This window comes from Gracilinanus agilis, chromosome 1, assembly GCF_016433145.1.
Source record: "Gracilinanus agilis isolate LMUSP501 chromosome 1, AgileGrace, whole genome shotgun sequence".
Classification (NCBI taxonomy): domain Eukaryota; kingdom Metazoa; phylum Chordata; class Mammalia; order Didelphimorphia; family Didelphidae; genus Gracilinanus; species Gracilinanus agilis.
Genome location: NC_058130.1, coordinates 432,634,292 through 432,651,825, shown reverse-complemented (window position 1 = coordinate 432,651,825; position 17,534 = coordinate 432,634,292).

Genomic DNA, 17,534 nt, shown 5'->3' with positions numbered 1-17,534 from the left:
AGCTCGTTTGGAGGGTTAGTGGGAGAACTGTGATCTGTGCTGTGCATAGTAAACTAATGATCCATCTTTATTTAAAAAGAAAACAAAATTTCGGAGTCTTTTAAACATAAAATTCCCTAATTACCTCCTTAGTAATTCTCAAAGAGGTATAATGATGATGAAATAGTTTTAGCGTAAACCACTGATAATGATGTGAGAACTATCCATGTATCTAACTTTTCAGATGCTCCATTTTGGGACACTTGTTAAGCTAGTTTTAAAAAAAAGTGGGAGAGGGAGAGAATATAAACTGTTAGAAACAGTTATAAACAGAAATAAACTGTTAGAAATTAAAGCAAAAATCCCTCTATGACCCATTAAAAGTCTATTCAGAAGGAGTCTGGGTAGTATAATGGGAAGATCCAAAGACTGGGGATTAGAAGAGAAGAATTCTAATTCTTTTTTCTTATAAAATTGTTACCATAGACCAGGGGGCAGCAATGTATGGCTCTTTCTGCAGGAGCCATAAAGTAAAATTTTTTTCAGGCGCTGTTACAGGAGCATGCACTGTGAGCACTGTATGACTCTCACGAAATTACATTTTAAAAAATGTGGCGTTTATGGCTCTCACGGCCAAAAAGGTTGCCGACCCCTGCCATAGACAATCCACTTCACTTCCTAGTAATCCCCAAAACAGAGGCTATGGCTCATGTGAACCATCATAATATGATAGATGGAGAAATGGGCTTGAAACCAGGACAAACTATGTTCTAGTCCTACCTCTGACATAACTATGTGATACCACCCTCTTTAACCCCTTTGCAAAGAAGGCAGTCAAGATGCCATGGTAGAGAATACTTCCTTATTGGATGTTCTGTATGCCAGTGAAATCATCAGTCTAGGCCCTCTTGCTATTATGGGATTGCAAGATAAAGCTTGATTGGATATCACTGTCTTGGTGAAAGGAAAAAATTGAAAGATAGGTTCTCTAAGGTCTCTCCTAGCTCCAACAATGTATTCTATTCTTTCTGGTCCTACTCACTAACTTCCATATCACTGTAAGAGTTAAAAAATTATGATTGCCAATTGTAATAATTATAATTAAATTTATGAGGCTGTTAAGAGCTTTAACAATTTAGTTTAATCAAAATAGAGATAGTAATGAGAGGGAAATGTAGAAAAGAGGTAAGGAGTTGCCTAGCCTACCCTAAAGGCTGATCCTTTGAAATCTAGCTCACTCCCAACAGAAAGCTCAATCTTTAGTGGGAAGAGTGTGGGAATCTCTTCAGCAAGAGTCCTCAGAGTAAGCATCTCTCTTCAGGCTGAGTCAACAACACAGGAATCCAAGTCCAAGAGTCCCCTCAGCAAGGGCCACCAACACAAGAGGGCTCCTTCTGTCAGCACTGGAGTCTGAATCTGAGTGCTTCCAGAGCATGAGTGTGAATCAGAATGTTCCACTTCATGCTGAGCCTCACCTTATAAACATTTTTCTTCCACCTACTAGTTTTCCTAGGTCACATCTCAGAACCAATCATAGTTCCTTAATTTGTCTGGCACTGCCCAGGGAGGTAGTGCCTGTGGGATCAATTTTCTGTCTCTGAGGGTGTGAACTGTCTTTCTATCAATGATAAAGGATCTTCAAATTCCTGATTTATTAAGTTAAGAGGGAGGGGAATTCCTAATTCCTGATTGATTAAGTTAAAAAAAAAAACAAAGGGAGTGTTAATTCCCTTTTCACACCACCTAGTTAACTTAAATTTATTCTAGTCTAGGAGAAATCTGATAATTTTCCAGTTGTGCATCTGTAGGAAAAAGATGCACACAGTAAATAAGTAATAAATGATGGTTAAATTAAATTGAATTGAAAGCATATTCCCTATTTGGAGCTCAAAAGATTTTAAAATAATGCTAGAGTCCAAAGTATTACATTAGAGAACAGAACACCAAGTTAGTTCTGTTGCATTGTCACAGACCGGACCCAGCTTTCACCCAGACTCATGCTTTTGGCCATATATTAGACCTTTAAGAGTATCAAAATATATTCATTCCAACTACTGACAAGTCATGCAAAAGTCTGTAGTTTTCTCATAAGGATAGAGTAGGTCAGTATTAGTAGAAAATAGTAGCATAAAATTCAACCAAAAGAATGCAGATCAGAAGGACTACTGAGTCATTGGCTCTGGGATATGTCTAATCCTCAACCATGGAAAGTGGAATTGGAGCCAAGGCAAGTGTCAACTTTCTGTGTCACAATGAATGGATATAAAGATAATAGTTTCCATTTCAATATAAGAGAAAATATAGTGGGGGCAGCTGGGTAGCTCAGTGGAGTGAGAGTCAGGCCTAGAGACAGGAGGTCCTAGGTTCAAACCGGGCCTCAGCCACTTCCAGCTGTGTGACCCTGGGCAAGTCACTTGACCCCCATTGCCCACCCTTACCAATCTTCCACCTATGAGACAATACACCGAAGTACAAGGGTTTAAAAAAAAAAGAGAGAGAATATATAATACTCATCATAGTAAGAAGAGATACAAAAAATTAAAGAATTTTGTAGCACAAGTAATATATTTATTATTGATGCCATTTGAACATAGACATTTCAGAAGAGAAAGCAGTAAGGGAATGAATAGTTGGTTAAGAAGACAATGGGCTAGATGTGTAGAGTGAGGCATATATTTTCTTAAATAATCAATGTAATAATGTACTATGTTTGATTACATTTAATTGTTGGAAGGGAAGACTCTATTATTGAGAGTTGGGACATGATAATGATTTTTAAAATAAGTGAAAGAAAGAGGAAAAGAAAAAAATAGAGAAAGTGGAGGTAGAGAAAGAAGATATTAAAAGAAAAGTAATAAGATTTGTGGACCAAAGCTGAAAAGCAAGACTTCTAAATTTTACATTAGAAGAATGATACTTGTGTTCCAGTTCTAGTGATACTTAACTTCTGAACAGGCATTGCAACTGACCTTTCTCAGAAGTAAAACAAAAAAAACAAATAAACTTTTATGTTTAGGATTTGGTGGAAATTCCGAACAAAGGAAGAATGTTTTATCTTTCCTTGAAAAACACAATTTACCTCTTTCAAAGCACTAAAATTACAGAACTGAGTTCAAACAGCAGTGGGAGCTTCACATCTAGGTTTGAAAGATTTTGATCATCTGTGGATACGAGCAATGGAAGCAAAAGAAAAAAGTGAAAAGATGAAAATGATATCTGTGAAGATGGGGAGATATGCTAAGAAGGGTCACTTTGATATTAATATGTAGAGTAGACTTGAAATGACTTCCCAAGACCCTTGACTTGTTTCTAGAGATATATGCCTTTCTAAACTTCCAAGAAATTACTTCAAAAATTTGATAGTTAAGGCTGGCTAAGCTGGCGTAGTCTGAAGGCGGGACAATTTGAGTTAAAATTCATCCTAAGACACTTACTATGTGAATCTGAGCGAGTTGCTTAACCTCTTCTTTCCTCAGTTTCTTCACCTATAAAATAATGGTAATAGTATCATCTCCTCCCAGGATTTGTTCTGAAGAAAAAAACAATTAGTCAACACTTGTAAACCATTTAGCACAATACCTGGTACATAATGGGTGTTTAATAAATTTTCATTTTATCCTTTTTTTCCCTTCCTTCCTTCCTTCCTTCCTTCCTTCTTTTTTTCCCTCCCTTGATATTCCCTGCTCTTTCTAGTTGTTATTGAATACTTTAAATGAAACTCTGTTTCAAGTCATGCACGAACTTTTGCCTCCCTCTTAAAAGATGAGAAAACTCATGGCAAATGCTTTGTTATTTGGATAACATGTCCAGACCTATTCCTCTTATTCTCTCCCTCTACCTGACCCACTTCTCCCATTGAATTTCTCTGTCCCACCCTTCTCTCTCAAAATGCAAACCCACATTGCAGGGATTAGAGTGATATGCTCTTAATTATCCTTTGGGGTTACCCATATTTGTGGATGGGAGGGAAAAGGATTCTCATGAGAAAGAAAAGCTTAAATATCAAGATGTAGTGCCAAATGGGACATTTTAAAGGGTGGATTTCTTAACAATTTCATTACTTTTAAAAAAAAAAAAAAGTTACATTTGTAGTAATTGCAGAGGTTAAGGAAAATTAACGTATTGAATGCTTTGGCTTCTTGATCATCCATGATGATTAATAGGTTATTAAATATTCATAATAAAAATTGTTGATTATTAATTCCAATGAACATATTTTCCTGGAACTGGGTTTTTTAGGTGATTTAAAATTTTTATACATTTTCCCCTTCTTCTATGATTATGGAAGAGTTATTTTTCCTTGCCAAAACCCAACCATCTATTTTTTGCTTTTAATCTCATCCCCATCCATTCCCTCCAGGAATTTGTCCTAAAATAATTTCTTCCATTTTTCTCCTATTTAACGATCTCCTCTTTACTGGATTTACTCCTATTTGCTTTCTATCTCTTAAAAAATGAAAAGCAAAAGCAAAACAAAACCAAACAAAGGAAATTCTACTTGATTCCCTCAAACCAAAGAAGTATTGTCATATATATATATATAAATATATATATATATCTTTTTTTCTCCTTCATTGACAAGTTTGTTGCTTTCTTCTGAGTTTGTGCCTTAGTTCTTTAACTACCACTGTAATAGATAATTTTTAATTTTTTTTAAACCCTTAACTTCTGTGTATTGGCTCCTAGGTGGAAGAATGGTAAAGGTGGGCAATAATGGGGGTCAAGTGACTTGCCCAGGGTCACACAGCTAGGAAGTGTCCGAGGCCAGATTTGAACCTAGGACCTCCTGTCTCTAGGCCTGACTCTCAATTCAGCTGCCCCACTGTAATAGATTTTTATGATCAAGATTTTTTTGTTGTTGGTGTTTGTTCATTTTTCCAGGTTATTTCTTGATTTTGTACTTTTTTATTCAGGTTGGACACTGCTCACCTAGGTATGGGGAGATACTGTCCCAAGCTTCAGGCTTTGAATGACTAAAAGCATTCTTGTCTACCTCAGAGCTCTGACCAAGAATTGTGTATGGGCCACAGAGTTCCCAGTCAGCCCTAGCCATATCCAATGTATGAAATGGGTCCCTTCTAATCTCTTCCTGATCAGTTATCCAACTTCCTCGCTGTCTTGAACTTGCTGCTGCCACTGTTTCTGCCGCATTATGGATTGGCACCAATTTATTGCATGTTGAAGCCGAGAACACTCTCTTCATTAGTTCTTCCTCACGGTTATCTTTGTGAATATCTTGTTTCAACCCTTCTTCTTTTCCATAAAGTGCATTCCATCATTAACTGATTGATTCATACACCTGAGACTAGGCACTAACACATTGTTCTTTGGTTCACATCACCTAAATTATCATTGGTATCTCTCTATTACCTTCTCATCCTTCCTCCAATAGGATGTAGTGATTTCAATGCATGCCATGAACAAATAGAGCACAAACATTTTAAGTTTATGATGATTTCACTTTTTTTCTTTGTACACCTCGCAGCTAGCTGAGTGGCACACAATATCTGCTTAATAAATGCTTCTTGAATGACTGATGAGCCTTGTGAACATGTGGTTTTTATCTGACCCCCATTAACTGGACTAACTCACATAGCACATTTCCCTCAGACCTCCATCATATTCCCAGGGCTGGACCAAGAGTCTATTTGCTTCTAAGGGTATGGAAGAGTGGATAGGGTATTCTAGGGGGGATGCTTAGTCTGGTATAGGGGCTTGACAGTCATTTTTCAGGGCCATTCATCCACCTTTGGGGTCAGCCTTTTAACCAGCTCTCATTTATGACTCCAAGAAGCTTAGCTTATGCAGAGATCACACACCAGTAAAACTGTCTCAACAGACAGGCTAAACCAGGTTGAGAGTAACCAAGAAGCCTCAGACTTGTCACTGAGTTAGAGAAGAATCAGAAGGCATTGGGCATCATAATTACCAAAGAATGTTATAAAATAAAATGAATTATATTCTATTTTAAAAGACACCAAGTATGTGAAGGCTTTTCCTGGCGAAATGGGGAGATGAGAACTTATTCCAAATGCCATGAAGGTGGCTAAAGCAGGTGCTTAGGAGCTCTTAGGACTTGTTCAGACATTGAAGATGTGAAGATCATCCACTGAGGCCAGGCCATTGCCAATCATCTTCACTGTCCTGTCACTGGACTTCAATGACGAGAGAGAGTATGACTGTTGACTTTGTGCCTCCCTTAAATCTAATTCACATGCAAGTCAAGACATTATCCCATGATGTCATTGATCCTCTTTGAAAAGGAAGAATGAATAATAGCAAAGATGGGCATGAAATATGCAATCCATGAACATGAACAATTACCTAAGTGAATTTTGCCAAAAGTTGTGTAACTATTTCTAGGGTCAAAAGAAGAGGAATTTAATTTAATTTTTTAATAATTGGTTCTGCAAATGGAATCCATTTGTCCCTCGCTTTCAAGCCTTTTTAACACTCTTTGAAGGATTGTTTACCAGTCAAGATTTTCCAAATCAAGTTAGTGTAACACAATGGATCCAAAGTATTCCTCTATTATATTCATATTCACCTAGAAGCAGGACAAAATATTGTAACTGAGATAGACATTTTATTTGAGAACTTTTCCTTTTTATGTAGAAAGTACAGGGATTTTGTGAGCTTACACTATCAGGAGAAATCCAAGGCAGAAAGAAACTGGGCAAGAATCCAATTCTGAATGTAACAAACCATTAGGTCGATTTAGTTTATAAGTCAACAAGTTTGCCCTTTTATTGTCTTCATGTTTGTCTGACTTCCTTTCTAACATGAGACTGTAGCTTCCCTTATGATGATATCAGTCTTAATAAGCAGGATCATAAAATGTTAGCACTAGAAGGGAGTCCAGAGCTCATGTTGATAAATGCTTATTTCTCTTGAATCAACAAGTTTTCAGTATGCTTTGATAATTTGGCTAACTCCTTTTATCAACAAATGCTATAAGTTGCTTAGAGCATCAAAATTGCATTTTAAAGAGGGAGACATTAGTTCTAGGGACTATTTTCATGGTAATAAAACTCCCACAACCAGTGTGGATTTTCACATACTTCTCAATGCACAGTCTTTTTTTTTTTTTTTAAATAAACCCTTACTTTCTGTCTTAGAATTGATATAAAGTATTGGTTCCAAGGCAGAAGAGGGGTGAGAGCTAGATAATTGGGATCAAGTGACTTGTCCATGGTCATACAGTGAAAAAGTGTCTGAGATCAAATTTAAACCCAGGACCTCCCATCTCCATACCTGACTATCTAACCACTGGGCCACCTAGCTGCCCCTACAAATTATCTTAAAATAATCTTAAAAAGCTATCTGAGCATGGAGGTCTTAAGTGTCCAGGACCACACAACCAGTAGACATTAGAAATAGAACTTGAACTCAGATCTTCTTGGCTCTGAAACTAGTTCTCTAGCTACTATAACATGCTGTCTCTCTCAAGCATTATCAGTGACATATATATTAGAGAAAGTAATATCTAAGTAAATTCAAAAAGCTTGTCTCCCCCAGCAACATTTCCTGTTTGAAAAAATGAACAGATTTTTATAGAGAAAACTTTGGAACAAGAGGCAAAATATAAGACTCCACAGAAGGTATGTGGATACAGCTTGCTTATACAAGCACTTCAAATGCTGGAAGGAACACATCAGGATTAAGGAAAGCCAGGGTGAGAAGCTGAATTCAAATTTCAAGATTTTTATGGACATGTTAGCTGCCAAAAGAATCCTTTGTAGCAAATTCTTGTTGAAAAGAATAAAAATCAGCATGCCGGCTTCCTGGAGAATGCCTTTGTACATGCAAAAACCTTCCACAATTTGAATTTATGGACCTAGTGTTTCAGCCATGAACCAAGGTTGTTGCCAATTTTGTCAGGGAGAACCCTGACAAAGTCAAAGCAAAGCTCAGCATTCTCTCTGATGTGAAGGCCTTCGGGAGGGAAAACCTCTGGTCCTTTGCAAAGCGATGATGCCAAGTGCCTGCAGGCACAGCAGGGACTACTGCCAGCTCATCTAGCAAGAAGGCTGCAGTGCGTGGGATTATTCAGTGAGTCCTAGAGCTTTGTACCCAAGGACTACAAATTAAGGTCTCATCTATGCAATGGGAGCAGTGGGAATAGGAATGTACTTATGCCTATTTTCACATCATTTCTATGAGGTCCCCTGACCAAACCATCTGTGAAAGACAGGGAGTTTATTAAATCAGTTCAAAACAATGAAATATATGGATAATAGAGACTCATTTAAAAAGCGTTTAAGCACAACAACTGCTCCCCACCAGATCCTACTCTGATGCCTCATTGTGGTGTGGAAGTGCCCCATGGGTTCTCACAGAGTATGCCAGGGGTGTGCAAGTTCTGGCATGTTCTACCATGCCATAAGGTCTCCAATGGGTCTAAAAACAGCCTTTGTGTCCAGTCTGCCTGAGCGTGGTGAGGCTCAGCACCAGAAATCTTGGTCACTTGGTAAGGAATTCTTTGTCCGTGGCAACTCATGAAACAAGGATACAAAGCGGCTCAAAGTGCTGGACAGTGGCCCTGTGCTTCAGCAGACATTGTGGCAGTGTCAAAAAATAAGACAAAGGTGCTAGTGATCACATAGTCTTATATATGCTTTTATGCTTTAGATAATCTATAAACTTGAGGTTGGTTTTTGGTATTGTAACAATCCTTGGCTATGGGCAGCTAAGTGACATGGTGGATACACTGCTAGGGCTAAAGTCAGGAAGACTCATCTTCTTGAATTTAAATCTGGCCTCAAACACTTACTAGCTGTGTGACCCTGGATGAGTTATCTAAATGTTTGCCTCAGTTTTATCGTCTGATAAATGAGATAGAGAAGGAAATGGCAAACTAACTCATTATTGCCAAAAAATTGCCAAAAAATCTCTAAATGGAATCAGGAAAAGTCAACTATATACTGAAAATGACTGAAATGATAGCAACAGTCCTTGCCTAATTATCGAAAATTGGACGTGTTACTAGAAGGACTGAAGTATATGAAATGTTGACATTCTTGAAAAAAAAAAATAAAACCCTCAAAAGTAAATAGTTCTATATAAACAATTCTATAAAAACAAATAATTTTGAAAGCCATAAGGACTCTAATTAATATAACGTCCAACCAAGATTCCGGAGGACCAATGAAGAAGTTACCATGAACTTCCAGATAAAAAGTCATGGATACAAGTCACAGAATTTGAAATATATGTTTGGACATTGTGCTGTTTAAAATTATTCTAAGCCCTGGGAGACTAGGTCTCCCAGAACTCTCTGCTACAACTTCCCCTGACACCTCCCACTTTCTTTGTGGGAGGTGTGGAGAAAGTATAAAAGAGAGAGTTTTGGCACCTTTTTGCCCTCTCCTGACACCAGGCTCTCTCCAGCCAGGAGGCTGTTCTCTACCCTGGCTCTTGACCCCTGAAGGCTCTTGACCCTGGAGATAGGAGACCCTTACCTAACTTTTCCCTTTTCATATCTAAATAAAACCCAGCTATTATACAATAAGTGCTACCAGATCTTTTATTGAGCCCCAAAGAGCTCAGGTTAATTTCCCCTCCTCCACTTGGGGGCTATCCTGGATTCCCTACCTTCCTTTCCCTTTCTTTCCTTCCTTTCCCTTCCTTCTCCTATCCTACCTTCCTCCTATCACCCTCCACTCAACATGACCCCAGTGGGGATTTATATACATTATAATAGTTCCTCTCTCTCTCTCTCTGTCTCTCTCTCTGTCTCTCTCTCTGTCTCTCTCTCTGTCTCTCTCTCTCTCTCTCTCTCTCAGAGAGCTACCCAGTTGCCCCCAATATATATAATTTGAGTTGAGAGAAAAGAATCAGAATGCATTAGGCATGATAATCACCAAAGAATATTATAAAATAAAATGAATTATATTCTATTTTAACAGACAGCAAGTATCTATTGAAAAATCAGAATATTTAATCAATTCGGGGTAAATGGCCTTAGTAAGACAGTGTATGACAAACCCAGATTTTCCAGATTTGGGGACAAGAACCCACTATTTGACAAGAACTGCTGGGAAAATTGGAAATAGTATGGGAGAGATTAGGTTTAGATCAACATCTCACATCCTATACCAAGATAAATTCAGAATGAGTAAGTGATTTAAATATAAAGAGGAAAATTATAAGAAAATTAGGTGAACATAGAATAGTATACCTGTGAGATCTATGGGAAGGGAAAGAATATAAGACCAATGAAGAGATAGAGAACATTACAAAATGTAGAATGAATAATTTTTATTACATTAAATTAAAAAGGTTTTGTGCAAACAAAACCAATGCAACCAAAATTAGAGGGGAAGCAACAAATTGGGGAAAAAATCTTTATAAAAAAAACCTCTGACAAAGGTCTAATTTCTCAAATTTCCAAGGAACTAAGTAAATTATACAAAAAGTCAAGCCATTCCCCAATTGACAAACAGATAAAGAAATCAAAGCTGTCAATAAACACATGAAAAAGTGTTCTACATCTCTCAAAATTAGAGAAATGCAAATCAAAACAATGCTGAGGTACTATCTCACACCTAGCAGATTGGCCAATATGACAGTAAAGGAAAATTATAAATGTTGGAGGGGTTGTGGCAAAATTGGGACACTAATACACTGTTGGTGCAGTTGTGAATTGATCCAACCATTCTGTAAGGCAGTTTGAAACTATACCCAAAGGGCTTTAAAAGAATGCATATACTTTTTGATCCAGCAACACCACTACTAGATTTGTACCCTAATGAGATAATAAGGAAAAATGTTTATACAAAAATATATATAGCCATGCTCATTGTGGTGGCAAAAAATCACAAAATAAGGGGGTGTCCCTCGATTGGGGAATGGCTGAACAAACTGTAGTATCTGACGGTGATGGAATACTATTGTTCTGTAAGAAATGATGAACTGGAGGGTTTCTATATGAATTGGAAGAACTTCCAAGAACTAATGCATAATGAAATGAGAACCAAGAGAACATTGTACACAGAAAGTGAAACACTGTGAAACAATACAATGAAATGGACTTTGCTGGTACAAGACAATCCCAAGGAATTTATGAGAATGAATGCTATCCACATGTATCCACAACCTGAGAAAAAACTGCAGTAGAAACACAGAAGAAAAACAAATGACTTGGGATTTTGATTTTAAAAGATTGCTCTATTGTAAAAATGAACAATATGGAAATAGGTATAAGTGATAACATTTGTATAAACCTGTGGAAATATTGATTGGATCTGGGAGAGGAAGAAAAGGGAAGGAAAATGAAATATGTAAACATGGAAAAATATCAAAAAATTATGAAAATAAGAAACAAAGAAAATTAGAATGGTTAAGGGAAAGTAATAAAAAATCAATATGGCAAGATAAATTGAAACTAGGTAGCAGAACTTTAAATGACAAATAAAGGGAAGAATTTTTATTATCTTTAGACAATATAGAGCCAATATTGCTTCTTATTTATAATTTGATTATGCCAACTTTATAAAAATGAGGATGATACAAAAATGATTTACAGATTCAGTGATAAATTATTTAATATTGTCGACGTGGAATCTAGACACCCCAAACTTGTGGCTTAGTGAGATCTGATGAACCCCAAGTTTTAGAAATAGCTTGTAGGCTGGAGACCCCCAAAGCTTGTGCTTCCCTGTTCTCATGAGAATCCACCTTGAAGGGAATCTCAGGCTAGCAGTTGCAGACTGAATAATGGACCCTAGGGTAAATGCTAAATACCCTTTTGCCTTAGGTAGTCTTCCCCAAAGTATCAGAGACCCTTCCCAGGAAGACACACCTGGGCAGGGACCATTTTTAGTATCCATTGTGTAAGCAGCCCCTTCCCTTACACCCTAGCCTCTGGCTAGGATTCCTTTCCCAAGCTTGATTGTAAATCCCATCCTTACTAGTATAATGTCAATCATCTTCTCCAGCCCCCGGATCTTCCCAAATGGTATATAAGTTCCCCAATTTCCTTTGTTCCTTGGAGACCTTATCTAGTGCAGTGTCACTCCTAGGGGGTCAGGGGTCAGAGCAAAGCAGTGTTCAATCCTAGACTCTGCACAAGGCGCAGCTCTGCAAAAGAGGCCAAGTAGCCCTGTTCCCCCTTTCCCTTGATTAAAGAGTGGCTTTATGACTATTTAATAGTTCTGTGTTTTTTATAAGTTAACAGTGTACCATGAAGTTACTTTATAGTGGGACACTAAATACTATCAAAATTCCTTTTGAGGAACAAAGAATCTAGAATCTTAAAGGAAAGAAAAGTAGAAATTAAAGGTGGTGAAGGGAATGAGAATTACTAGACTTAAAAATATTGATTAAAGTTTTAATTATCAAAGCAATTTCGTTCAGCTTAAAAATGGAAAAATAATGTAGATTAGATGAGCGTGTAGACATGAAGCAAATGGATACTACAACTATCTTTACTAAGATCAAGAAAACAAACTCCTGAGAATGATTCCCTATTTAACAAAAATGACTTAGATATTTGGCAGAAAATTAGTTTAGACCTATAGCTTACATGATATAATATAATAAAATTCCTCCCCTCCCTAAAAGTGACATTGCTTCAGACTGCTATAGAAACCTCTAACTTTGAAGAATCCTAAAATATCTTTTCTTGCCCATTACAATTTTTCTATTTAAACAGTTTAAAAGTTATCTTAAATTTAGTTTCTTTAAAAGTTTTTTTTCTTCTTTGAAAACAATGCTGGCTAACCCATGAAATAAATTATTAGCATTATGTGATTGTATATAGAAAGCCCACTTGGAAATCTTTACCCAAAAGTTTGATTATAAGTTCAATAAGAGCACAGTGTATGACATAAAATTAAAAAAAAAAAAGTTTTTTTTATTGAAATATGAGCTATATCAGTTTTAAAATTTTTTTCTACTCTTCTGATAATGGTTTCTTGGCAGCATTCTACTTTGCTTTGAACTAATAGTTCACTTTAAACTATGATTCTGTTTAATCACTACAATCCCAAGTGCACATCTAGTTTTGACCCATTATTGTAGTTTTGCCTTTAAGGTCTGGTTTTTTCCTTGACTCCTGAAAAATTGCTTGTTTAACTAACTTTAAGAAATGATGACTAAAGAGGGCAGCTGGGTGGCTCAGTGGTTTGAGAGCTACATCTATAAATGGGAAGTCTGGATTTAAATCTGGCCTCAGACACTTCCTAGCTGTATAGCACTGAGCAAGTCACTTAGCCCCCATTGCCTAGCCCTTACTACTCTTCTGCCAAGGAACCAATATACAGTATTTATTCTAAGACAGAAGGTAAAGGTTTAAAAAAGAAAAAGAAAAGAAAAGAAATACAAATGAAACATTAAGGTGATATGGAGGAAGAACACTAAGGGATGGGGATCATAAAAGCCATCATGTTGAAGGTGGTACTTGAGCTGTATCTCAAGGAACTGAAGGAGTTTTGCCTCCATGATTAGTTGCTATTTGTGCCATAAGTGAGATAATTCCCCACTCTGGTTTTGCTGATACCCCAGGAAAATAAAAACAGCACAGCCAGATCCTGATTAGTGTGAATAATGAATATCCTGTAGTGGTTGCATGCATTTGAATTCACACTATTTCAATTTAGAATTATGTAAACTATGGTAATTGGTTCCAGCCCAATATACAATGTGAATTTGAATAATACAACCACTATGGGGGAATTCATTTTTTCTAATCTTATCTAGCTGTATCTCTTCCACTCAAGTTTGATTCTGATTCTTCATTATAGTTTGGGGTTGATTTTGTCTTCTGGAAGGCTGTGCTAAAAGCTCTGCTAGGTCTTCCTAGAAAAGCTTCACTTACAACCTTCAGATGATATCCAGACTTCATAATTCATCAGGGAGAAAATAGTGATTTAGGATCATCTTAGTCTAGATCTTTCTGTGCATAGGAGATATATGAGAAGACTTGATTGTCAGTCATTTTTCATTCTAAATATATGAAACGTCAACTTGCAATCAACATTTTGTTCTTTAAACTAAGCCAAAAGAGAGAGAGAGCAGCTAGGTGGCTCAGTGGATTGATAGGACTAGAGAGAGGAAGTCCTATGTTCACACTTCTTAGCTGTGTGACCCTGGGCAAGTCACTTGACCCCCATTGCCTAGTTCTTACCACTCTTCTGCTTTAGAACCAAAGCAAAGTACTGATTCTAAGATGGAAGGTAAGGGTTTACAAAAAAAAAAAAAGAAGAGGCTTCCACAACTCACAGAAGAACAAAATTAGCATACTCCTTAGAAATTTTGTTTGTCTGATTTGTTGATACACTTTTGTCTATGTTTAAAAAAAGATTCACTTTTAGGCTGCATAGTGATGGCATTGCTTATTTCAGGAAGTAAGTAAATATTTAGAAAGACTATCCATAGGACTCGACATTATTGTTCATTTCTATTTCTTACTACATACAATGCTTTACACTTCTCAGGGAGTTACAAGTAGTACATATTTTATTGAAAGTTTCTCCTATTATCCCTATAATAAGACCACACATTCACTGGACAACCTCACAGGCTGTTAGAACACTCTTACTTTTCAAATATTAGTTTTCTTATTAAAGGAAAAGGACATCAGAAGTGCTCCAAGTTGTCATAAGACTTCTAATAAAATTTCATATCTAATTTTCCCCAGCTTACTCTTGATGTTCTCTATCTTACAGACATGATTAACAGCTACAACTCCATTATCCAAATCACTCTGATATTGTTCTTTTGAATGCACTACTTCTTTTTATCAGGGGGACCCCCAGCAATGTGGTCAAGAATATTTATTCTTCAGCCTTCATTGTCTACTAGAAATATTTGTGGTAGTACATCAATGCTGTGGGTGGTAGAAGAAAAGTAATGGACAGAGAACCCCAGCATTGCCCTCTCATAGCCAGTCTCTTTCCCAGATAAATTAAGTAGATAATTTTTATTATCTTTTCCCCTCTGTCTCTCTCAACTTTAGCTCAAATTCCTATTTTTTTTAATGGATCAAATTGAAGATTGTAGTCAGAGGACATTCACTTTCTCTAGGAACTGCCAAATATTGGAGAGAAAGGTGACAAGAAATTGGACACATGAATATTTATTGCATATCTTTTATTGGCTTTGAACATGAGTAAGGAGTGTAAGAAAAATGCAGAAGGAATTGGCTTTGGTCACACTAATTCATAATGATCCCCCTTGGAAGCTGTTGAGAGGGAATGCCAGTTATAGTATGAATACTATGGATTCACTAACAATAATTTTTAGTTTTAAATTCGCAAAGGGAGAAAAATTTTTATGAAATACTTAATCAACCAAGCATTAAAAGAAGGTCTCTGAAGTCAAGGAAATATAATTTAAGATTACACAATAGAGGTATCTCTTGTGGATTGATTGACTTATTAATTGACTTATTTTGTTAATTGAAAAAAATTTGCTTACAAAACAAGATAATTAGTTACCAAATCTTAGAAACTCCTACATGTGCCTCAAGTGATTATTATGACATTATGTGATATACGAGTTGTGTCTATAATAAAATATGACTTATTTTCTTAGTTGACTCACATACTAGCTCCCAAGGCAATTCCTGAGGAGGATTTCCAGAAATATTTCAAGAAACACCAAAATTATTAGAACAAGTGCATGTCATGCAATGGGGACTAATTCCAAGAAACAAATAGAAATCAGAATGTTTGAATTGGAAGGGTTCTTATTTATTATCCCTCTAGGCCAACCCCTTCATTTTATAGTTGAACAAACTAAGGTCAACAAGATTGAATGGCTTTCTCAAGGGCACACAGTGAAAATAATGGGGGAAAGAACTAGAGCCCACTTTTCCTAAATCCAGATCTTGTAACTTTTCTATTATATCACGAACATCAATCATTCATATGGAAATTATTACACAATTATTCTAAAACAACGATAACTATTTAGTGGTGTAGTGGTGAGGCAACAGAGTGCCTTAAGTCAGTGGGATTCAGACATAAAATAGTACCTTCTTTCATGAATATTTATCATTTAAAACTATTTTAATATGATGTAGGAAATCAATAATAAACATCAATATTTTTATATTCACAGAAGGCTAGAAAAAGGCTGCATATTAAGGCACAAATTAAAAATTGCTTTTTAAAATTCATATTAATTTTGATCCTTTAGTATCAATAGAACTCTTCTGCTGGCCTCTATTCCTTTATATACTTTGTATATATATTATGTATATATATATATATATATATATATACACACATATATATACTTACATACTCTTTTCTGTTTTCAAATGCTTCATTGATTTCCTTTTTTCTTTATTGAATAATTATTCTACTTCTACTGCTCTCTACGTGATCCTTACCCATTGCTTAGCACAGTGCCCAGAGCTCAGCATAGTGCCTAGTTCATAGGAGGTATTTGATAAAATTTGATTGATTGGTAAATGAATGAATCCTCAATAAAAGCTCTCTTATAGCAAATGAGTAAAGCAAAGAAAATAAATGTGTATTCTATGAATTGCATTCAAAAACATGTTTTATCTTCTTCGTATATCCCTCTCCACCATCTTGTGCCTTGATACTAAGAGTTTGGACACATACTTGATCATCATTCTTCTAGAGTAGTTATTGTTTGTTGCATTGACCTGACTTCTTAAGTTTTTCAAAGTTGTTTTGTCTTACAGTGTTTTAATCATTATGATTTTTCTGGTTCTGTTCTCTTTGTTTTGTCTCAGTTCATCAAAGATTTTTTAGGTTTCTCTAAATTTGTCATTTTTGTCATTTCTTACCAGGAAATAAAATTCAATTGTTTGCGAATTCCACAATTTCTTCAGTCGTTTACCAAGATGGGCATCCACTTTGTTTTCAGTTCTTTATTAAAACAAAAAGCACAGCTATAAATATTTTGTACAAATGAACTATGCATATTTATTATTTCATTAATGTATTTTCAATCAGGGAATAGAATGTTTATTTGCCATATCTGGTTATAATCACAACCCTACTTAAAATTGACAAGTATGCAAAATTTGCTGTCTGCAGCTGCTTATTCTCTCCTCTCCACCTCCCATCACACTAACAATCACTGGTGATTTTCTCTTAGGTTTCTAAGCTCTCATATATTTATTCTTTCTATCTCCATGTAAAACCATTTCTCAGAAAAGGAGCTGATAAACTAAGTTATGTTAAGGTATAAGTAACTGAAATCCATATATTTATATATATTTGCATTTCAACAGAGGATGCAATGGTATAATGTTGTGATGGTACTATCTTCTTCCCTGGAGTTTGTTCCTTGGATAAATGACAGGGAGTTCTTCAGAGATACACTCAGGATCTTGATCAGCTTAGTGTGAGGCCAGTGTTTTCTACCCCTAGAAATCTAACCAACTCAACTCAAATCAGTGGCAAAGGTAATGTTTAGGAACATTGATTTTGGACCAGAAGGGACTTGACGAATTGTCTTGTCTAGCCCTTATTTTACAAATGAGAACCTTTAGGCCCAGAAAGGCAAAATAATTTTCCCAAAGTAATATAGGTAGGATAGTAAATGGCAAAGATGAAATGTTTAGTTTAGAC